Source organism: Carcharhinus amblyrhynchos, chromosome 10, assembly GCF_965287045.1.
Source record: "Carcharhinus amblyrhynchos chromosome 10, sCarAmb.v2.hapA, whole genome shotgun sequence".
Taxonomy (NCBI): Eukaryota; Metazoa; Chordata; class Chondrichthyes; order Carcharhiniformes; family Carcharhinidae; genus Carcharhinus; species Carcharhinus amblyrhynchos.
In genome coordinates this window covers 85,913,175-85,936,754 of record NC_137333.1, presented here as the reverse complement: position 1 = coordinate 85,936,754, position 23,580 = coordinate 85,913,175, and the positions used below count along the sequence as shown (strand labels likewise).

General features: G+C 43.1%; 1 protein-coding gene across 10 annotated transcripts in view; it reads left to right on the top strand.

Moving 5' to 3' along the window:
- LOC145349139 (F-box-like/WD repeat-containing protein TBL1X) overlaps positions 1-23,580 on the top strand; it is a 375,432-nt gene that overhangs the window by 298,027 nt on the left and 53,825 nt on the right. The window contains exon 1 of one of the 10 annotated variants that reach the window (XM_080197527.1): positions 15,201-15,316. The exons of the other annotated variants lie outside the window; for them this stretch is intronic. The gene's annotated coding sequence lies outside the window, so the exon portion shown is untranslated. Of the gene's footprint in view, positions 1-15,200; positions 15,317-23,580 lie in introns of those variants that run through there. 10 annotated transcript variants of the gene reach the window in all.

Below are 23,580 nucleotides of genomic sequence, written 5' to 3'. Positions count from 1 at the left end.
TTCTCTAACAAGCCCACCTCAATTACCTGATTAAAGTCATTATAAAATGGTACAGCTGAGGTTCAACCACTCAAGACTATGCTGTCTTCAGATCAGGGGAGTTATCTCTGTTGAATTGGGTCAGTTCTATACTCTGCAGGTGTAGTTAGCCTTATCAATTGGGACAACTCAACCTATTCATTCATCCCTAGAAAATTAGAACCCATAAATTGTTTTTATTCATCGGTTGATGTTTTAATCCACTAGCATAGAAAATCTACTGCTAATATTAAGTTTACATAGCAATTTGAGAACTAGACTTCATACATTCAAAGTTGCTTTACTGTCTACATTACTATTTACTTCATGGAGATAAATTGGCATATAAATGACTGAGTTTGAATGTACATGTGGCTGTTAATGACTGGGAGCAAATACTTTATGGTGGGGCAGTTAAGGAACAGTGGAGAACTTTCAAAGCAATCTTTGACAAACTTACAGATCAGTAATAAGGAAGGACTGTAGAAAAAGAGATAATCAACCATGGATATCTAAGGAAATAAGGGAGGGTATCAAATTGAAAGAAAATGCATACAAAATGGCAAAGATTAATGGGAACCTTGAAGGTTGGGCGATCTTTATAGATCAAAATTCACTGGACTCTGGATTGGAAAACAGCAAATGTCATGCTACGGTTTAAAAAAGGAGGTAGACAAAAGGCAGATAATTATAGGCTGGTTAGTTTAACTTCTGTAGTAGGGAAAATGCTTGAATCTATCATCAAGGAAGAAATAGCAAGACATCTGGATACAACTTGCTCCATTGGTAAGATGCAGCGTGGGTTCACGAAGGGAAGGTCATGTTTGACTAATTTGGTGGAATTCTTTGAAAACGTTACATGTGCAGTGGACAGTAGGGAACCTGTGGATGTGGTGTATCTGGATTTGTAGAAGGCACTTGATAAGGTGCTGCACCAAAAACTGCTACATAAGATAAAGGTGCATGGTGTTACGGGTAATGTATTAGCGTGGCTAGAGGATTCGTTGACTAACAGAAAGCAAAGAGTGGGGGGTAAATAGGTGCTTTTCTGATGACTTGTGATGTGCCTCAGGGATCAGTTTTGGGACCACAATTGTTTACAATTCACGTAGATGATTTGGAGTTGGGGACCAAACGTAATGTGTCAAAATTTACAGATGACACTAAGCTGAGTGGCAGAGCAAAGTGTGCAGAGGATGCTGGAAGTCTGCGAAGGGATATAGATAGTCTAAGTGAGTGGGTGAGGGTCTGGCAGATGGAGTACAATCTTGGTAAATGTGAGGTCATCCATTTTGGTAGAAATAACAGCAAAATGGACTATTATTTAAATGGTAAAAAAATTGCAGCATGTTGCTGTGCAGAGGGACCTGGGTGTCCTTGTGCAGGAAAAACAAGGATTTGGTTTGCAGGTGCAGCAGGTAATTAAGAAGGCAATGAAATTTTGTCCTTCATTGCTAGAGGGATGGAGATCAAAAACAACAAGGTTATGTTGCTGCTGTATAAGGTGCTGGTGAGGCCACATCTGGAGTACTGTGTAAGGTTTTGGTCTGCTTACTTGAGAAAGGATATACTGACACTGGAGGGGGTGCAGAGGAGATTCACTAGGTTGATTCTGGAGTTGAAAGGGTTAGTTTATAGTAGACTACTGAGTAGATCAGGGCAATATTCATTGGGATTCAGAAGAATGAGGAGAGATATTATAGAAACATATAAGGTTATGAAGGGAATTGATAAGATAGAAGCAGGGATGTTGTTTCCACTGGCAGGTGAAACTAGAACTAGGGGGCATGGTCTCAAAGTAAGGGGAAGCAGACTTAGGACTGAGTTGAGGAGGAACTTCTTCACACAAAGGTTTGTGAATCTGTGGAATTCCCTGCCCAGTGAAGCAGTTGAGGCTACCTCATTGAATGTTTTTGAGGCAAGGATAGATAAATTTTTGAACAGTAAAGGAATTAAGAGTTATGGTGAGCGGGTGGGTAAATGGAGCTGAGTCCATGAAAAGATCAGCCATGATTTATTGAATGATGGAGCAGGCTTGAAGGGCTAGATGGCCTACTCCTGCTCCTAGTTCTTATGTTCTTGTAATTACAACTGATTTTAAAAAAGATCCATACTCAAGGATCATGTAACCTCTGAATTGTAGTTTCTAAGCTGCGGCCTGACTCACCCGGGAACAAGCATTAGAATTGGCTTATCTGTTGTTTCAGATACTGAGAAATGGGGCTTGTGGGACTGAATAAACTTGTTATATTTTTGACATCATGATGTTGTGCTGATGCAGGCTGTAAGTTTGTTGACGTGATTCAGCTTTTTGTCAATCAACTGTCGACTGTAAACCTCAAGTTTTGACCAGGGCAAAGAAGCAACTGATTAATCAGATTTGTGTATGTCACTGTAGAATGTATCAACTTCCAGTTCAAAATGTCTCAATGACTTGTGCTTTTTCTGTTGTTGCTCGATATTTATTCCATGCAGGTATTTAAAATCATCATTTTGGTGGATATTTAAAAGAAATTAAACTATCTTGATGGGTGTATAATTGGAAGGGACATAAAAAGGAAAGCGTAAGAATATAAGAACTAGAATCATAGAATCCCTACAGTGCAGAAGGAGGCCATTCAGCCCATTGAGTCTGAACCAAGGCTTTATTCCTGTAACCCCACATGTTTACCCTGCTAATTCTCTGACACTAGGCTCGATTTAGCATGGTCAATCTACCTAACCTGCGTATCTTTGAAAGAAACCGGAGCACCCGGAGGAAATCCACACAGACACAGGGAGAATGTGCAAACTCCACACAGACAGTGATCCGAGGCCGGAATTGAACCTGGGCCCCTGACACAGTGAGGCAGCAATGCTAACCATTGTGCCACCATGCTGCTCCACTAGGAGCAGGAGAAGGCCATCTGGTGCCTCAAGTCTGCTGTACCATTGGATGAGATCGGGGCTGACTTTTTCATGGACTCAGCTCCACTTACCCATCCATTCACCGTGACTCTTAATTCCTTTACTTTTCAAATATCTATCTATCCTTGCCTTAAAAACATTCAATGAGGTAGCCTCAGCTGCTTCACTGGGCAGGGAATTCCACACATTCAGAATCCTTTGGATGAAGAAGCTCTTTCTCAACTTGGTCCTAAATCTGCTCCCCCTCATTCTGAGGCCATGCTCCTTAGTTCCAGTTTCACCTGCCAGCAGAAACAACCACCCTGCTGCTTATCTATTCCCTTCATAGTCTTATATGTATCTGTAAGATCTCCCCTCGTAGGGCTTGATTTCCCAAATTAAAACAAGAAACACCTCCAGGAAATGAACATTTGAAAATGCCTTTATGATGGCACAAACCATTTTTTTAAAAAATGGGCATGTATTTTCATTACTCTTAGAAAAGCAATTAACTTTTACATAACCAAATACTTCTTGTAATAAATCATTATTAAATTCATATTGCTTCAGCGAGGAGGGAGGATGTTAGTGTGCATGTAAGTGCCCTGAGGTGGTGGTGTACAGATGCACGTTCTGCAAGTTAGCGTGCTGCACACACACACCAACATTTTGAAGAGTAAAGCTGACTGCTGGTTCATACTATTTGATATTATCTCCATGCTTATCATCGCACAGCATATTCCACATTACAGCACCTGTGGCAATGGCTAAACTACAGCCTCATTAGTATCAAGACTGAAGATCTGAACCGCAGTAGATTCCCGATATAAGTTCCACGGGCAATGTAATGCAATCATCATTTAGGGCTTTCCGGAATGGTCTCTGCTGATGTGTGCCGCATATCTGTAGAGAGTGTCTAAATTTAGATGTCTGCCTGCAGTGATTAACTGCATTGCCGTTGGTTTCAAACCACACATGCCCCATGGAACAGTAATTTTACAGTGCGGGAGATAGTGCTGCAGGATCAGCAGAAATTGGGTGCCATTTGCAACGAGGGCCATATCAGTTCACGGTTTCAGAAAGTTATGAAGTACTGGCCATTACTGAAACAAAAGAGCCACAGAAATTCACTCCCTCCTCCCCAACGTGGCTCTCCTTTCTTCCAACATTGTGGTACAGGGATGTCTGGAATCAAGTTCACAGCATATTATAATTAATATTGCTGTGCTTTACGAGATTCCTAGTTTCATTTTGAAAAAAAGAATTATTTTGATTTTTTTTTAAGTATGGGGATTCTCCTCTAGCTAATATTTAAAATATTCTGTCCCTTTGAAAATACAGTAACCCCTGACAGTGCCAGGAATGGGAAGCAATGGTTATTGTGAGGTTGAAGTAAATTTATGAAGGATGAGGTTGAAGTAAATTTATGAAGGATATGATATTAAGGAATCAGGCAAGCCAAATGCTTAAATGAAAATTGGGCAAACCTCTGTTGGAACATTTCAGAAACGCGTGCACGTGAAGAGATGGCTGCACAAGTTCAAATACAGCATGCATTTTACACAAACAGGATTTGGCAACTTCACTGCATTGTCAAGCTGAATTTGAGTCACCAGTGGGAAACCTTTGTGTGCACATAGCACTGTGTTGCATCTGTAGCACATTATATTGCTATAAATAATTTTCCCAAGTCAAGGCAGATTGTTTCCTGGTGCATTACATTAGAGTCATAGAAGTTTACAGCATGGAAACAGGCCCTTCAGCCCAACTTGTCCATGCCTCCTTTTTTCCTAAACGCCTAATCCCAATTGCCCGCATTTGGCTCATATCCCTCTAAAACCATTTTACCCATGTAACTGTCTAAATGCTTTTTAAAAGATAAAATTGTACCTGCCTCTACTACTACCTCTGGCAGCTTGTTCCAGACACTCACCACTCTCTGCATGAAAAAATTGCCCCACTGGACACTTCTGTATCTCTCCCCTCTCACCTTACACCTATGCCCTCTAGTTTTAGACTCCCCTATCTTTAGGAAAAGATATTGACTATCTAGCTGATGTGTGCCCCTCGTTATTTTACAGACTTCTATAAGGTCACCTTTCAGCCTTCTACGTTCCCAAGAAAAAAATTCCCAGTCTATTCAGCTGCTCTTTAGAACTCAAAACATCAAGTCCCAGTAGCATCCTAGTAAATCTTTTCTGCGCTCGTTCTAGTTTAATGATATCCTTTCTATAATAGGATAATGAGAACTGTACGCAGTATTCCAAGCATGACCTTACCAATGTACAACTTCAACAAGACATCCCAAATCCTGTATTCAATGTTCTGATCAATTATTCAATGTTCTGACCAATGTTCTGACTAAATGTAAGTCACTGCGAGAGGTATGTTCCTGCTTACGTTTCTATTTTGCTCTCTTTAATTCTTCATTAAAAGTCACCAACCCTTTTTTATGCTTGGCAGAAGCCATTTTCACTGATAGAGGTAAGCACCATTAGCTGCGTTCTAAAGGGTTGCTGAAATCCTGTGTCTTGTACCGATTGAAACTGCCCAGAATTTGCTTCCTCCATGAAGCCCTGTTACTCACCTTTTCTACCAGGCTGTGGGGTGATGTTGTGACGTAGTTCCCTGGGAGCGTGCCAAAATGACCATTCACGCCATGTCTGTGTGGGTTTCCTCCGGGTGCTCTGGCTTCCTCCCACAGCCCGTAGATGTGTGGGTCAGGTGGATTGGCCATGCTAAACTGATTTTCGTTTCAGGGGGACTAGCAGGGTAAATATGTGGGGTGACGGGAATAGAGCGTGGGTGGGATTATTGTTGATGCAGGCCTGATGGGCCAAGTGGCTTCCTTCCATACTGTAGGGATTCTTTATTCAAGGCCAGTCATGTGCCATTAGGCAATTTACCAGAGATGGGTCCTGTCCTTACATGATAACAACACAAAAAGCTGGCCTTTTTATAGCACTTTTCACAACCACCAGATGCCTCGAAGTACTTTCCAGCCAGTTAAGTACTTTGTAAATTGCCATCGATGCTGTAGTATAGGAAATGCAGCACTGCAAGTTCCCAATCACAATGCTGATTTTTGATTTGATTTGATTTATTGTCACATTTATTGATATACAACTAAAAGTATAATTTCTTGCAAGCTAAACAGACAAAGCATAATGTTCATAGAGTATATGGGGAGAAGGATAGGAGAGGATGCAGAATATAGTGCCAGTCATAGCTGGGGTGTAGAACATAAGAACATAAGAAATAGGAGCAGGAGTAGGCCATCTAGCCCTTCGAGCCTGCCCCGCCATTCAATAAGATCATGGCTGATCTGTCGTGGCTCAGTTCCACTTTCCCGCCCTCTCCCCATAACCCTTAATCCCCTCTCTTATCAAAAAAAATCAACATTATATATGGTGTATCCATTCAAGAGCAGGGAAGAAACAGTTCTTGATCTTAGACTTTTGTACCTTTTTCCCGATGGAAGAAGATGGAAGAGAGAATGTCCGGGGTGCATGGGGTCCTTGATTACACTGGCTGCTTTTCTGAGGCAGCGGGAAATGTAAATAGTGTAATGGATGGGAGGCTGGTTTGCGTGATGTGATAAGATGATTATGATCAGATGTTTGAAGGAGATAAATATTGGCCAGGATACCATGGATAACTCCCTTGCTCTTATTCAAAATAGTAAACTAGGATACTTTAGATCTACCAATACAGACAGAAGGGGCCTTGGTTTAATGATTGACCCTAAAGATAGCACTTCAGCGCTGTCTGTGTTATGCTGGAGTGTCAGCTTTAATTTTCATACTCAGGCCCTGAAGTGGGACCTTAACCCGGAACCTCGGTCAAGGTTATACAGCAACCGCCAGCAGATGTGGTGAGCTATTTAAATTGGCGTTCACTTCGGTGGGACCATAATATCCCACTGGACCAGAAGGTCTGAAAAATCCTGACCCTTGTGATTCAGTCACGCATCTATTTTTCAAGAAATAGCTATCAGCAGGAGGCTGCATAAGTTTTTTCCACGTTTTGACTGAGGCAGTTAGACCAGTCCTGTTCTGGGCATAGTCAGAGGCATAGGTGGGGTTGACAGTCAGAATCTTTTCCCCCCACTGAATTGAAATGTCTAATACTTGGGGTCATGTGCTTCAGGTGAGAGGGGGAAAGTTCAAAGGAGATGTGAGAGGAATTTTTTTACACAGAAAATAGTAAGTGTCTGGAACGTGCTTCCAGGGATGGTGGTGGAGGTAGATACAATAGAGGCATTTAGGGGAATTTTAGATAAGCATGTGAATATGCAAGGAATAGAGGGATATCGACCAAGGGCAGGCAGAAAAGTAATTTGGCATCACGTTTGACACAACGTCGTGGGCCGAAGGGCCTGTTGCTGTGCTGTACTATTATACGTTCTACTCCTGATACTATGGCTGAGACCTGCTAATTAAGACCAGGGATCGAAGGTGGTCCTTTGGGCTTCAGTAGCTTGATGCCAATCCATGTGGAGCATTTACCTAATAAGTTACTGAGTTGCAAGGTCTAATAGCAAACTCGGGCAAATTAGAATCACAGAATATTATGGATCCAAATTCTCCTGTGATTATTGGAAGCCTTCAACAGTAAGTACATTTGCAATGCTGTGATCATTCTTTTATCAGCTTTTAGCTACAGAAATTAAAGATCAATATCTCCCTTAACGTGTATTAATCTATTGAACTTCAGAAACTGATCAAATTGCAATTCTTAAAATCTTAATTAAAATAAATCAGCAAAGCTTTACAATACACAGAAGCTGCTTTACTCAATGTGAGTGTTCAAATTGTATCCTCCCTGTATTTCACCTGATTGCTGTCTTGCTTGAGGGACGATTTTCTTTTCTTGCGGTCGTGTTGTGATAATCTTTCTAAATATATTTTTGAATTATTCTTACACGGGATGTGGCCATGCAGGCCTCGCCAGCATATGTTGTCCATCCCTAATTGAGAGGGTGAGCTGCCTTCTTGAGCCGTTGCTGTCCCTGTGGTGTAGGCACACCCACCGTGCTGTTAGGGAGGGAGTTCCTGGATTTTGACCTAGCGACACTTAAAGGAACAGCACCATAATTCCAAGTCAGGATGGTGACTTGGAAGAGAAATTCCTGATGGTGTCCCCATACATCTATCCTACTTGGTGGGAAAGGTCGCAGGAGGGGAAAGTGCTGTTGAAGGAGCCTTGGTGAGTTCCCTCAGTGCAACTGGTACACACTGCTGGCACTGTGCATTGGTATTGGAGGGAGTGACTGTTAATTTGGCATGGGATGCCAATCAAGCAGGCTCCTTTGTTCTGAATGGTACTGGAGCTGCACTCACCCAGACAAGTGAAGAATATTCCATTACACTTGTGCTTGTAGATGTAGATGGTGGACAGGCTTTGGGGAGTCAAAAGGTGAGATACTCACTGCAGGATTCCCAGCCTCTGACCTGCTCTTGTAACCACAGTAATTATATGGCTAGTCCAGTTCAGTTTCTTGTCAATGGTAACTCCCAGGATGTTGATAGTGGGGAAATCAGTGATGGTAATGCCATTCAATGTTTACTGTCATTGATCTACCAATGAAACTACTGGAAGGATTCATACAACTCTCAATGGGCAAGACTATCAAAAAGGGTGGTTTTGTTACAATGTTTGCAAAGCAAAACTGATAGGAAATGTTAAGCTCTTGTAAGCGTTTTGAAAGGCTCCACTGCAGAGCCTGAGCTGTGGCGTGGAATCTTCCCATTCGACCTGCCACAGGAATCATAGTGGGCGGGACATGGACTGTGCAGAGGTCCACTGACCTCGGGTGGGATTTTCTGACCTTGGGGCGGACGCAGCCAGAAAATCCCGTCCCTAAATTCACAAATATGCAGGTGGCATGAATGAGAATTAATATTTTTTAGAAGATGTAGATCAGATTTATTTAAAAAACAACTGAACAAAGGGGAGTAAGATTCCTGATCATCGGTATATTTTCTCCCTTCGAGCCCCCATTAATAAGTGAATATTGGGTTGCTAATCAGAGTCTGTAAAGGCCCGAAAAAAGGTTATGGAAGGAGGAAAGTAAATTCAAATGACTGTGTAGCACATGTATCTATTGACTGTATTTTCTTCTGTTCAGCTACGACTTTTGATTAATTCTCAATCCATGCCTTGTAAGACTGGTACATCTCCATAAGCAAATGTAGATGTAACTAAACATGAACCCACCGTGTAGGAAACAATTACATCATATTGCATCAATGTATTCTCCCTCGCCTTACCAGCTCTCACTAACAAGCTTCTGTTCGCAAAACCCAGCAGCTGTCTCGCCCCACACTGAAACACTGTCACTCAAACTAACTTCCACGGCACACAGTGTCTTCATGTTCCTTTTAAGAATAATTGTAGTGTTTGCACGGTATTTCATGTATTCCTGTCTGCACCATAGATATGATGTTACAGCTGAAGATCCTTACGTGTGCAGTGTAAACTGCAATGAGTGATTTCAATTATGTATCAAAGTAGAAACCCTACATCTTGCTGTTGAAGTCTGGAATTTGCATCTGGTTGTGATATTACATCCTGATACCAGTCTTGAGTATCAAGGTCTAATATACAAAAGGTTAAGTGCTACAAAGCTTCAGTACATAATTGCCGAATTATGGGCAGCATGATGGCACAGTGATTAACACTGCTGGCGCAGCACCTGGGACATAGGTTTGATACCAGCCTTGCGTGACTGTGTAGAGTTTACACATTCTCCCTGTGTCTGCATGGGTTTCCTCCCACAATGTGGATGTGCCGGCGTTGGACTGGGGTAAACACAGTAAAAAGTCTGACAACACCAGGTTTTAGCCCAACCAATTTATTTGATAGTAGACTCACAAGCTTTCGAGGGGATTCCCTCTTCGTCATCTTCGTCACCTGACGAAGAGGGAATCCCCTCGAAAGCTTGAGAGTCTACTATCAAATAAATCAGTTGGAGTAAAACCTGGTGTTGTCAGACTTTTTAACTGTGTTCCTCCCACAATCCAGAGATGTGCAGCTTAGGTGGATTGGCCATGCTAAATTGCCCCTTAATATTCCAAAATGTGTAGGTTAGGGGGAAATAGCCATGGTAAATATATGGGATTACAGGAATGGGCTTAGGTAAGATGCACTGTTGGAGAGACAATGTACATTCAATGGGTCGAATGGCCTCCTTCTTCACCATAGGAATTCTGTGAATTATTCACTGCACCCAGTGCAGACTCGATCAAATCTTGGGAACAAACTAGGAGAGAAAAATTGCAAATAAGTCAAATTTGAAGTGTGGTGGGCATTTGAAGAGGAAGGAAGACAAAGATTTAAAAATCTTTTGGAAAGTCTCAAAAAAAATCTCTATCCATTTCTAAAGCCAGTGAAGCAGGTAATTTCAGTGGGGTGGGAAAAAGGAGAGGGAATCCTACACACACAGATGAGTTAACAGCACAGCACCTGGCCACTGTTTGAAGGATGATAAAGTCAAAACGGTGCTTCTAAATCCATAGGAGTACGTCCCTATGTTAAAAGCATTGTATAAATGCAAATTGCCTGTGTCACTCCTCATTGCCATATCCATTGAGCAGTCTTGCAACCAGTCTGCAAGGAGCTGCAGCCATGTTTCAGACCACAGCTGACCATCACTGTTCCAGTGTCAACATGATTAATGGTAACTATGGATATTCTTGAAGCAGATGGCGCAATTCTGCTTCTGCTTGCCGGTTGACCCAGACCTTAGATGATATGTCTGACAGTCAGTGTCAAATAGGCATGCCAGCACTTCAGAAAAGGCATCTGGAAGATGTCAATGGGTCAAACCTGGTTCTTGATTATAGCTTAAACAATGCCATGATGTAAAAACTGTCCAGCATAGCAGTGATGTCACCTGGGAGTTTGCTGTCACCACTTTCATAAAGGCAGAAGGGTATCAAATAACGTTGTCAAAGAGAAGCAATATCACCTGTTTCTGTAAATGTAGATGTGCTGTTTCTAGAGGAAGGAGGACTTGTCGGGCTGCTCAAGAAGCTCAATTTGCCCGGCATCCAACCCTTTCTTTTGGTATGTAATGATGACATTACCATCTGTAGAAGAAGAAGAAGATCTTAAAGCTTAGAGCTCTGTTACACTCTGTCTTTGCCCATGTCAGGATATAGCGGAGGCACAAATTGGTCCCTTAATATTTTACTGTTTACTAGGGAAGTCCTCAGAGGGCAGGATTTTTCAACCATGCTCACCCCAAGGACGGAAAACCCAACCCGAGGTCGATGGATCTTTGCCGGGTCCGTGTCCCATCCGCAACCATTCCAGCGGCGGATGGAATTGTAAAATTCCGGTGTCAGTGTTAAAATGAATCCAAGCCAGATAGTGAAGTATGAAACCAGATACAGGTCTTTTCCTTGTCAGTCAGTTTATTCACGGGACAGGGTCACAGAGGTTTGCTGCATGAAAACAGGCCCATTGGCCAAACTTGTCCATGCCGCCCAGTTTTTACCATTAAACTAGTCCCTATTGTCCCCATTTAGCGCATAAACCTCAACCCAATCTCACCCACCTTGTTGTCAAACAAGGGGCATGCATACGGTGGGTCATAAGAACATAAGAAATAGGAGCAGGAGTAGGCCAACTAGCCCTTCGAGCCTGCCCCGCCATTCAATAAGATCATGGCTGATCTGTCGTGGCTCAGTTCCACATTCCCGCCCTCTCCCCATAACCCTTAATCCCCCCTCTCATCAGAAACCCATCAACCCGCGTCTTAAAAATATTTAGCGAGGCAGCCTCCACCACTTCAACGGGCAGAGAATTCCAGAGATTCACCACCCTTTGAGTGAAGAAGTTCCTCCTCAACTCTGTTCTAAACCGCCCCCCCCTTTATCTTGAGGCTATGCCCCCTAGTCCTACTATCCTTTCTGAGCGGGAAGAGTCTCTCCACCTCTATCCTATCCATCCCATTCATCATCTTATACGTCTCAATGAGATCTCCCCTCATTCTTCTAAACTCTAACGAGTACAAGCCTAATCTATTCAGCCTTTCCTCATAGCTCAACCCCCTCAACTCCGGAATCAGCCTAGTAAACCTCCTCTGCACTCCCTCCAAGGCTAAAATATCCTTGCGCAAGTACGGCGCCCAAAACTGCACACAGTACTCCAGCTGCGGCCTCACCAACGCCCTATACAGCCGCAGCAAGACCTCCCTACTTTTATATTCAATCCCCCTCGCGATGAGCTGCTCTTGGAGGTTCCGGGAGTGGCCTAGTACTTCGTGTTGGTGTGTGTGCTTGATCCTGGACCGGTAGACGGGCGCCGCAACAGCTCAGTGACTAGCACTGCTAGCTGTGCAGATGCATGGATTTGGGCCTGTGTCTGTGGGAGTTTGCACATTCTCCCTGTGGTTGCGTGGGATTCCTCCGGGTGCTCCGGTTTCCTCCCACACCCCAAAGATGTGCTCTTAGGCTGATTGGTATACCAAATTGACACTATTCTCCCCTGAATCTGGCTAAGTTAGGGGTTCCACTCGCATACACGCAGGGCAGGGTAGGTGTAGGAGGATGCGGCGGCGCGGGCTCGTTGGGCCGAAGGGCCTGTTTCCCGTGCTGGGTTGTTCTTTGTTCTTTGTACCCATGTAACAGTCTAAATACGTTTTAAAAGATATATTTTAAAAAATACGTTTTAAAATTGAATCTGCCACTACTACTATCTCTGGCAGCTCGTTCTAGGCACTCATCGCCCTTTGTGTGAAAAAATTGTCCCTCTGGACCCTTTTACTTTTCTCCCTGCTGACCTTAAATCTATGCCCTCTAGTTTTAGACTGCCCTACCTTTGGGAAAAGATGTTGACTATCTACCTATGCCCCTCATTATTTTATAGAGCTCTATTACATCACCTCTAAGCTCCTGTGTCCCAGTCTATCTAGCTTCTCCTTATAACTCAAACCATCAAGTCTGGGTAGCATCCTAGTAAATCTTTCCTGCACTCTTTCTAGTTTAATAATATCCTTTCTATAATAGGGTGACCAGAACTGTACACAGCATTCCAAATGTAGCCTTCCCTGTAACCGATCACTGCACCACAGGTCATATGCCTTTTCTCAACAGTGAACACTGATGAGAAATATTCATTTAGGAACTCGCTCGTCTCTTGTGGATCTGCACAAGATGACCTTGTTGATCCTTAAGAGGCCCTATTCTCTCCCTAGTTACTCTTTTGCCCTTTATTTTTATTTGTAGAATATACACATAACAGAACACATAGACTCAACAGAACACACATGCACATATACACAGACAATAAAACACATACACACGCACACACAATGGAACATACTTGCACACACACACAATAAATATTTGTAGAAGCTCTTTGGATTCCCCTTTGCCTTATCTGTCAAAGCAATTTCGTGTCCCCTTTTTGCCCTCCTGATTTCTTTCTTAAATCTACTCTGACACCCTCTATATTCTTCAAGGGATCCACTTGATCCCAGCTGCCTATGCATGTCATATGCCTCCTTCTTCTTGTGTAGCACTATAGATCTCTGCCTCCTAACTGCTACCCCAGTGTGTCCCAGCTGACTCTCTTTAGATGCTTTTTAAGTACCCTACAGCGTCAAATTAACAAATGAACGACTCTGACTCTCTTTATATGTGATCTCAATCCTTAATCAAATAATACCCATCAACTGTGAATCTTGACAACATAATCAGCAAGTCATTGATAGATTTCCCTCAATTTAACAAATAAAATTTTATAATACACTTAATAAACAAAGCAGTTGAAGAAATAAATGTTTTATTTCAAAACTGTTTCTTAAAGTAGGACATCCTTGGTAATACCAGTAAAACATTCCAGCTGAATCCAACCTACTTTCAGCAAGACAGATCGAACCGAGAATAACCTTGACACATCATTTAATCCATAAACATATTTGTTTATTTTCCACAGCTTCTCTTCTGCATCATCCTTTTCTTTGGTGGTTTCAAAAACAGTTTGGAATTTTTCACTCTGCAAAAATGTGGCTTTTATAATCAATTAACTTGCATTCTCAAAGATATGTGGCTGAGAGAGCAAAGAAAATTCTCAAGATCACTTTTCTTGCAGTCCATGCTAACATCTTGATTGTCAAGTGTCTCTTTGAAATCCTAAGCCGTCCCATCAGGAAGACAGGCAAACTGAACTGCTTTATCCTCTCCCAAGTCAGTCTGTGAGCAGAGGTGTTTTTAAAATTATTTTGGAAGTTGGCTGTGGTGTGTTTCCTTAAGCCCCCAATTTGTGTGGTCTAATTTTTATAAGTAACACACAGCAAACTTTCTTTATGCTGAACTCAGAATGTTAATTTATTCCATATTCAAACCACATACGCACACACACAGATGTACGCACATGCACACGCACACATGACAGAACACACAAGCAATGGAAGACACACATACACACACAACAGAACACACATATTACGGTACACACAGATGCGCACACACACACACACACACACAACACAATGTCACAACGAAACAGAATCACACAACAGAAGACACGCATAGAACGGAGTGCGCGCGCACACACACACGACAGAATACACAAACACACAACGGAACGCTCACACACACAACGGAACACAAGCATGCGCACACAACAGAACACACATACACACACACAAAGGAACACACACGCACACACAAAGGAACACACACACACATACACAACAAAACACATATACCCCAATGGAATACGCGTGCGCGCGCACACACACACACACACACACACACACACACAGCTGAAAAAAAGGGAGATGTTACAACGATAGTCAAGAGTAGTAAAAGAATTACAGAAATGCAATATTAGTTCACATGATTTCCAGAATCTGAGAAGTCAAAGTCCAGTAGGTGTTTCCTTCAAGGCAGATTTCAGTTCAGAGGAGTTACTTATTGGAGACAGCAATGTGAAATTCCTTCAGATGAACAACAATGCAGCACAATGGGATCTCTGTTCTTAATTCGCTTGGCTGCAGATGACCAGACTTTTAAAGTCAAACAGACTTTGAGGAGCTGAGCAATTGCCAACTGCTTGGTCAACTGGGATCCTGCTTTAAATCCGTTCGATTAGTTGGTAATTCAGCAGATTGAGAGTTCCTCACTTCTCAAAGGAATATAGAGATTTTACTTGAGTCATGAGAGCTTTCTCCACAGTGAGAAAGTCTGGAGACTGGGACTGGCTTTGGTTCCAAGACTGATAATGTCCCAGCCATTATATTTTGAAAGAATTATCATCCATGTTGAGGTCCTTGGCTCAGGGTGCCACTGTCTAGGTCGACCTTCTACACTCCACCAGAGGGTAACTTATCAAAATGCAAATGACATCCATTGTCCACTCAATAGTCCCCTTTTGAAATGGACCTGGATAGTCCCAGGTATGAGATGGGTCTGCAGGATGTCAGGAAATAGAGGTAGTTTTAAGTAATTTATATTTACGCTTGTGGGTATTAGAAATCAGTTATAGGTTTAAGTAAGTTTAATTTTGAGTTCCTGTATTTGAGAGGGTTAATAAATTCAGTTTGGTTCAAATGCCTGCACTATAAGGAGGGTTTACAACATTAAATTAAGTATAAGGGTTTAGAAAAACTAGGATGTTGCTTATCAACCAGGAGCCACACTGGGATAGCAACAACTATCGTGTTATTTGCAAGCTAGTACCAGGAAGAACTGGACACAAGGCAAGGAACTTCAGAGAACATCTTTTTCAAAAGAACGTTCAAGAAACCAGGGAATGGAACAAAAAAGAGTTCCAAGAAGGCTCTGAAGTCAAACGGAGTAGAAGCTTGAACAAGGTCCCATTCCAGGGAATTCAAGTAAATAGCAGACAAAGCGTTCTGAATAAAGAGACAGCTGCAGTAACAAGATTTAAAGTCTGCTAGGTGAGAAGCCAGATATCCAATGTGATCAAATGGTCGGTGACACCTTACTCCAACCTGTGAATCGGTGGTATTTCTGTTGGCATGTCTGGGTACCTCAGATTGCCTGGAGGCTTAAAAGCACGTGGCAATTCCGAACAGAGGAATCCCAAAAGAAGAGCTTGAAAATCTGGAGGTAACTGCGTGGTGAAGACACCATGAGCAAGTGTTGTTTGGGAGAAGATTCCAAGGGGTGGCCTTTGAGAGTAGAGTTTAAATTCTCACATATAAACCAGAGTTCCAGTGAGAGTAGTTAGCTCAGTGTGACAAGAGTCTGGGATGGTGGATTGGATGAGAAATCCACAATTGTATTGGGTGTATATGTCACTTGGTTTCAGTGTGTGATGTAGCTGACTACAATTTGCCTAATAGTTTATATAGACTGTGTACTTACTGAAAACATTAGAGTATAAGAAAGGATTTACAACTTGTGTGATCGTAAAAATTTGTGTACATCTGTAAAGGTATAGTTGGGATGAAGGGATAGTGTATTATAGTTAATCTTTAATTGTTTAAACAATGTTTTATTCTTTATCAAAACTTTTGGTCGTCCTGTGACTGTTCATCCACATCTCTAAACAAGATCTGATTTATCCAGTAGTAATATCAGCTGGCTTCATAACATGGGATAACAAGTTTTGGTCACTGTGTCCCTCAGTTTTGTGATTATAATATCCTTACAATGTGTGAGATTGCAAGATGATGAGAGGATGTCCTTGTAAATCTTGTTGATAACTTCCAGAGCAGTGCTATGGTCATGTGGCTTGTAACAGCCATTTTGTTGGGTTCAGCAGTAAGTCCATTTTAAAAATAGCAAAAAAAATTTCTAATGTACACAGTTTGGATTTCTTCCATGTCTTATTGACGTAACAATACGGCAAATTCTTTGCATCTATCCAGCAATGATTTATTTGTCGACACCAAAGATTGCTGACCACAGGCACATCATAATTTGTTCTGCTGTTCTTGTTCAAGTCAAAGTGAACCACTACTTGACCTTCTATCCTGTCCTGGACTACATGACTTCTCCCTCCCGTGATCTGAGGTACTGTTGCCGAAATGTGATCTTTCCCCAGGGCCCGACTCTCTTTCAGATCTGTGATGGGAATTTGCACTGTGTTTTCTTGCCTTACACAGTTTCGTCTTATTTTGCCAGTCCTTAGATCTTGTCTCTTCTCCTTCATCTTGAATATTCTGCCAATGTTTGGATTTGTTGGTGGCTTTCTCTACTCACCGAACAATGGTTATGTCCTTCCATTCACTGGGCCCTTCTGGTACATATGTCACCCTAGTACCAACTTTTGACAGTTGTCCCTTGGGTAATTAGCCCAATCCTGTGCATCATTATCACTTTGCATATTGTCATCCAGCCCCTTACCACTGTTTTTCGCACCTCAAAACTGACCAACATTTATTCTGGTTGCTCAGATTCTACAAATTTATCATCATCCCGATTAACATGGATGAATGTACCCTCATAATTTGAGCGCCATGTTGGAAAATTACTGTCTTCCCTTCACAGTCGATCACTTTACCCAAATCCTTTCAGTTTTTCTGATTTTATTATTAGGTACTAAATCCCCAGGATTAAAGTTTATCACTAACGGCCCTATACAATGTCATTCAGTACACCAAATTTTCTTTGAGACTTCTTTCTTAATGAATGCCCTTCTTGCTCCATGTGGGACAATCACGGGGAACTAATCACGGGGCCCTTCCAAGGCCGAGAAATGATCACACATCACAGAAGGTATTTTTCTATTTCTCTAGGAGACCAACTGATACAGACTATATCCCCAACCATTTGAAATGAGTTCTTCACATGGACTGCCCATGCAAGAGCAGACGTTAGCTTGCAATTTGATCAGTCAGTTAAGAGCTTAGAGAGCATCTCATCAATCACTCCATTACTGAGAAGAATTTTTAGCTGCACTGATCATCACTATCATGATCATATTTCCACACATTTCTAAATTTGTCATTGGCAAAATCCCCTCCCCCACCACCACCTAACCTCCATCACTCTCTATTGTAAGTCAAGAATTTAGTTGGTTCCCATTTCTGGTCCCAAACCACTTTCCATGATTTTATCCCTATTCACCATGTATTATTGTGGACGGATGGAATATTGTTGCCATGTCTACGAAATGTAGGGTGGCACAGTGGTTAGCACTGCTGCCTGACAGTGCCAGGGACCCGGGTTCGATTCTGGCTGTGGGTAACTGTCTGCGTGGAGTTTGCCCGTTCTCACTCTGCGTAAGTTTCCTTTGGGTGCTCTAATTTCCTCCCACTGTACAAAGACCTGCAGGTTATGTGCACTGGCCATGCTAAATTGCCCTTTAGTGTCCAAAGATGTGTAGGTTAGCCATGGTAAATGTGCGGATCTGGGTAAGATGCACTTTTGGAGTGTTGGTGCAGACTTGAGAAGCTGAATGGCCTCCTTCTATGCTGTAGGGATTCTTTGGTTCTATCTAAAATTAAAATGTTTCTATCCTTTTCCCAAACCTTTAAATTCTTAGATGCTAATTCATTACAGTCATGTACAAATGGGAAATTTACAATAGGCCATGATGTTGTCCTCCAATACTTTTTGCATTTTTGTACAAATCTGTCCAGTAAGTTTTGTGTACACATCATCAAGTATCCTGCATCCTTTAGTAGGATTTTTAATCTGTGATAAGAGGGAAGAGCAAATGGTCAATGTAGTTTTAAAACGATTTGTTTCTGTTTATATTTCAACTTCCTATCACCTGATGCCTTTAACGCCTCTTTAACATTCTGATTAGAAATGCTAGGTTTCGTTAAAGGAATACAGTGATGAATCGATTTGACAAATTGTAAATCTGCCGACTTTCCAAAGACAAGCTTTATCATGTTCCATGTCTCAGTGTTTCATTTGTGCCCTTTAATGGGTCAAGCAGTCAAGTCACCTTACTACAGAAAAAAATAAGGCTATCGTTTTGGATTCTACATCTCTGCTAATAAAGTGATTTATCCCCACTCTTCTGCATGGAATCGCTACCCTTTTCAGTGTGCTTAAAACATTGTCATCCACAACCTGAAGCAAGCAGGATTTTCATCTTCTTTTCCCTTCATTCCTTACTAGTGAGTGAATTGAAATAACATTTCAACCAACTCATTCCACATATTGCAGATGTACACCCATGGTCCAACAGGGCACAATTAAATGAATCCACGAATTCATTACCGGTTTGAAACTTTACGTGACCGTTACAATTCCCTTAGACTAATTAATATCATCATCTTCCCCTACCAAACCTTTCCTGTGGTGCGTCGCCTCAAAAACCCTATTGCACTTGGGGCAATTTTTACCAGTAATGATATTTCAAATCGCATCCAAAACTCATGTTAATAATTCCCTGGGCATTCCTGGCGTTCATTCTTGGGCTATTATTGCTCTATTCTAGTTGTCTGCCAGATCTGCTCATAAGGTCTTGATCTACATTTCTATTGTCTGTGATTCTTCTGTTGCATTAATGTCTCCACCCCATTTCTGAATGGTTTTGAAATGCTGTGAACACTGAACTCTCCCTCTCTTGTGCCCCATCTGTATCGTGAAAGTGACCGGAAACCACTGCTTTCTCAGGAATTTTTTAAAGCCTCAGACGTCTGACCCAAAAGTATGTCTCTTTCTGGGAATCTAACTCCAATTAAGACCTGGAGTCAATCCACATGCAACACTTTAGTAGAGTTCCACATTTTGAAACCCAAGCACTGGACTCGCAATTTCCAAATGGGGACGCGAGGTGGCACAGTGGGTAGCACTGTTGCTTCACAGCATCAGGGACCTGGATTCAATTCCGGCCTGGAGTGACCGTGTGGAGTTTGCATATTCTCCCCATGTCTGCATGGGTTTCCTCCAGGTGCTCGGGTTTCCTCCCACATTCCAAAGATGTGCGGGTTGGGTTGATTGGCCATGCTAAATTTCTCCTTAGTGTCAGGGGGTTTAGGGCTGTAAATATGTGGGGTTATGGGGATGGGGCTGGCTGGGATTGTTGTCAGTCAGGCTTGATGGGCCAAATTGTCTCCTTCTGTATTGTAGATGATTCTATGAACAGAATTCCTACAGTCTTGTAGATAGTCAACCTCCATGAGAAACTTCTCTTTGGAACAAGATGGAACATCCATCTTTCCAGATTTACCAATGTCTAACCATGCCTCTTTTAGTTTGTAGACCATCTTATAAATCTTTTCTATAATTTCTAATTGAACATTCAACCCTTCCTCTGTGCCCAACTCTTGAGCATTTATGCTCCAAAAATACTTTGCACCGGATCCTATTTTTGTTAGGAAGCGACAGTGCCAAGGCCATATACCTTGTTTTTTCCTTTGGCCCAGCCCAATTATTTAATTAATTTTTCCATTGTTCATAAGGTTCAGATTCAGAGGACAATGGTGAGAGATGAGGTGGCACAGTGGTTAGCCTCACAGTGCCAGGAGCCTGAGCCCAATTCCAGCCTTGGTTAACCGTCTATGCGAGTTTGTACATTGTCCCCATGTCTGACCTATCACCCCAGGTTTTGGTGGACCTTACTGGTAAATTCAAACGCACTTGTTTGGAACGTCTTTGTGGAATTCTCCAGGATGTGAGCCCGCCTCTGCGATGGAACTCTGCAGAAGCTTTTCTAACTCTGCCTTTTTCCAGAGATATCTTTTCCAGCCTCTTCTGACCAAGGATCCTTTCTTTTCAGTATGTAAATCAGAGGCTTGGAGTTGTCAGGTCCTGACCTGCTGTTTTAACTCATGCTCTGAGTGGGGACTTTGTGGTTTATGTGCCAGATGAAGCCAGTAGGAAGAGAAGCTGAAGAGGGGGTGGGGGCGTGGGTACTGGGCTCAGGTGGCAACTGCCCAGCGAGCTATGAGAATCAGAGTCAGCTTTTTGAATACCCCACTCTCCCGCTGCTGGAGTTAAGCTGAAACTGGGGCCTTTAAGGGAGGTGTGGGAATCTGACGGGAAGTGGGTATTGTAAATTTCGAAGGATAGAGAATGCTCAGAGGTTGTGCAGGTGTCAGCTGTTGTTACCTCCCCCTCCCCAGCTGCTAACTCCAGTTGTTGTCGCAGTTCGGAATCTGTAACTAGTCCGGCTCAGGACAAGGCACTGTACTGAATTGAAGGGGCCAATCTGCTGACATATGGCATAACGTAGGCTGCAAAGTGGCAAAAAGTGCTGCCTAATAAGGCTGTTAAGAGGATCACACTTAGTCCGAGGTATATCAAATGTTATATTGCTTCTCTGCTGGTGATCAATTGTTTAACCATCCTTCATCGCCCCAAACCCACACTTGCCTCACTCTAAAATAACACATTAGAGACTGCCTGGTCTAATCAGCACTTTGCTGTATAATGTAAGCTAGCACCTGTGCCTGACATAGTGAGGAAAATTAATGAAAGAAATCTCAGCATAGAGAGAAAGGTTAAACTGACTTCGTACTATTTTAATAGTGAAATAAATAAACTTATTTTTCTCTGCAATGTCAAAAATCCAGTTTGCTCGCTGAAATGGGTTGAATTTCTGTAGCTGGCAAGGTGGTGTCATGGTGCTGATGTATCTAGAGCAGGCAGGGTAGCACGGTGGTTAGCATTGCCATCTCATGGCACCAGCGATTGGGTTTGATTCTGGTTGTGGATGACTGTCCGTGTGGAGTTTGCACGTTCACCCTGTGTCTGCTTGGGTTTCCCCTGGATGCTCTGGTTTTCTCCCACAGTCCAAAGATGTGCATGTTAGGTGGATTGACCATGCTAAAATTGCCCTTAGCTTCTAAAGATGTGGAGTTAGAGAGATCGACAGGGTAAATGGCGGAGGTGATAGTGGATGCCTTGGTGGTTATTTTCCAGACGTCGCTGGATTCCGGGGAAGTGCCGGAGGATTGGAAAACGGCTAATGTTACGCCGTTGTTTAAGAAGGGTGCCAGGCAAAAGGCGGGGAATTATAGGCCGGTTAGTTTAACGTCTGTGGTAGGTAAAATGTTAGAATCCGTCATTAAGGAGGAAATTGCGAGGCATCTTGAAGGAAATTGCTTGATAGGGCAGATGCAACACGGTTTCATTAAAGGGAAGTCGTGTCTGACCAATTTACTGGAGTTCTATGAGGATGTGTCTAGGGCGGTGGATAGAGGAGAGCCGGTGGATGTGGTCTTTCTGGATTTTCAGAAGGCGTTTGATAAGGTACCTCACAAGAGGTTACTGCAGAAGGTCAGAGGACATGGAGTTGGGGGTAGGGTGTTAGCGTGGATAGAGGATTGGTTGTCAAATAGGAGGCAGAGAGTGGGGGTCAATGGGTGCTATTCGGATTGGCGGTTGGTGACTAGTGGGGTGCCCCAGGGGTCGGTGCTGGGGCCTCAGCTATTTACCATTTATATAGATGATCTGGAGGAGGGAACCGAGTGTAGGGTGTCGAAATTTGCTGATGACACCAAGATTGGGGGAAAGGCAAATTGTGCGGAGGGTGTGGAGAGTCTGCAGAAGGATCTAGATAGGCTGGGCGAATGGGCCAGGAAATGGCAAATGGAATTTAATGTTGGCAAGTGTGAGGTGGTCCACTTTGGTAGGAAGAATGGTAGGAAGGACTATTACTTACGTGGCGAAAAACTGCAGCAGGCGACGGTGCAGAGGGACCTCGGGGTCCTTGTGCATGAGTCGCAAAAACCCAGCCTGCAGGTGCAGCAGGTGGTCAGGAAGGCGAATGGGATGCTGGCCTTCATAGCGAGGGGGATTGAATATAAAAGTAGGGAGGTCTTGCTGCAGCTGTATAGGGCATTGGTGAGGCCGCAGCTGGAGTACTGTGTGCAGTTTTGGGCGCCGCACCTGCGCAAGGATATTTTGGCCTTGGAGGGAGTGCAGAGGAGGTTTACTAGGCTGATACCGGAGTTGAGGGGGTTGAGCTATGAGGAGAGGCTGAATAAACTAGGCTTGTACTCGTTAGAGTTTAGAAGAATGAGGGGAGATCTCATTGAGACGTATAAGATGATGAATGGGATGGATAGGATAGAGGTGGAAAGACTCTTCCCGCTCAAAAAAGACAGTAGGACTAGGGGGCACAGCCTCAAGATAAAGGGGGGGCAGTTCAGAACGGAGTTGAGGAGGAACTTCTTCACTCAAAGGGTGGTGAATCTCTGGAATTCTCTGCCCGTTGAAGTGGTGGAGGCTGCCTCGCTAAATATTTTTAAGAAGCAGGTTGATGGGTTTTTGATAAGAGAGGGGATTAAGGGTTATGGGGAGAGGGCGGGAAAGTGGAACTGAGCCACGACAGATCAGCCATGATCTTATTGAATGGCGGGGCAGGCTCGAAGGGCCAGATGGCCTACTCCTGCTCCTATTTCTTATGTTCTAAATGTGTGGGGTCATAGGTAGAGGGCAAGGGGTGGACCTAAGTAAAGGTACTCTGTCAGATAGTCGATGCCGATTCAATGGGCCGAGTATTCTCCTCCTGCACTGTCGGGATTCTATGTACCAGCTCCCTACCATATGGATGGCATGGTGGCACAGTGGTTAACACTGTTACCTCACATTGCCAGGGACCTGGGTTCGATTCCTGGCTTGGGTCACTGTCTGTATATAGCTTGTACATTCTCTCGTATCTGGGTGGGTTTCTTCCCACAGTCCAAAAATTGCGAGTTAGGTGGATTGGCCATGCTAAATCATCCCTTAGTATCAGGAGGACTAGCTAGGGTTAATGCACGGGGGTATGGGGATAGGGCCTGGG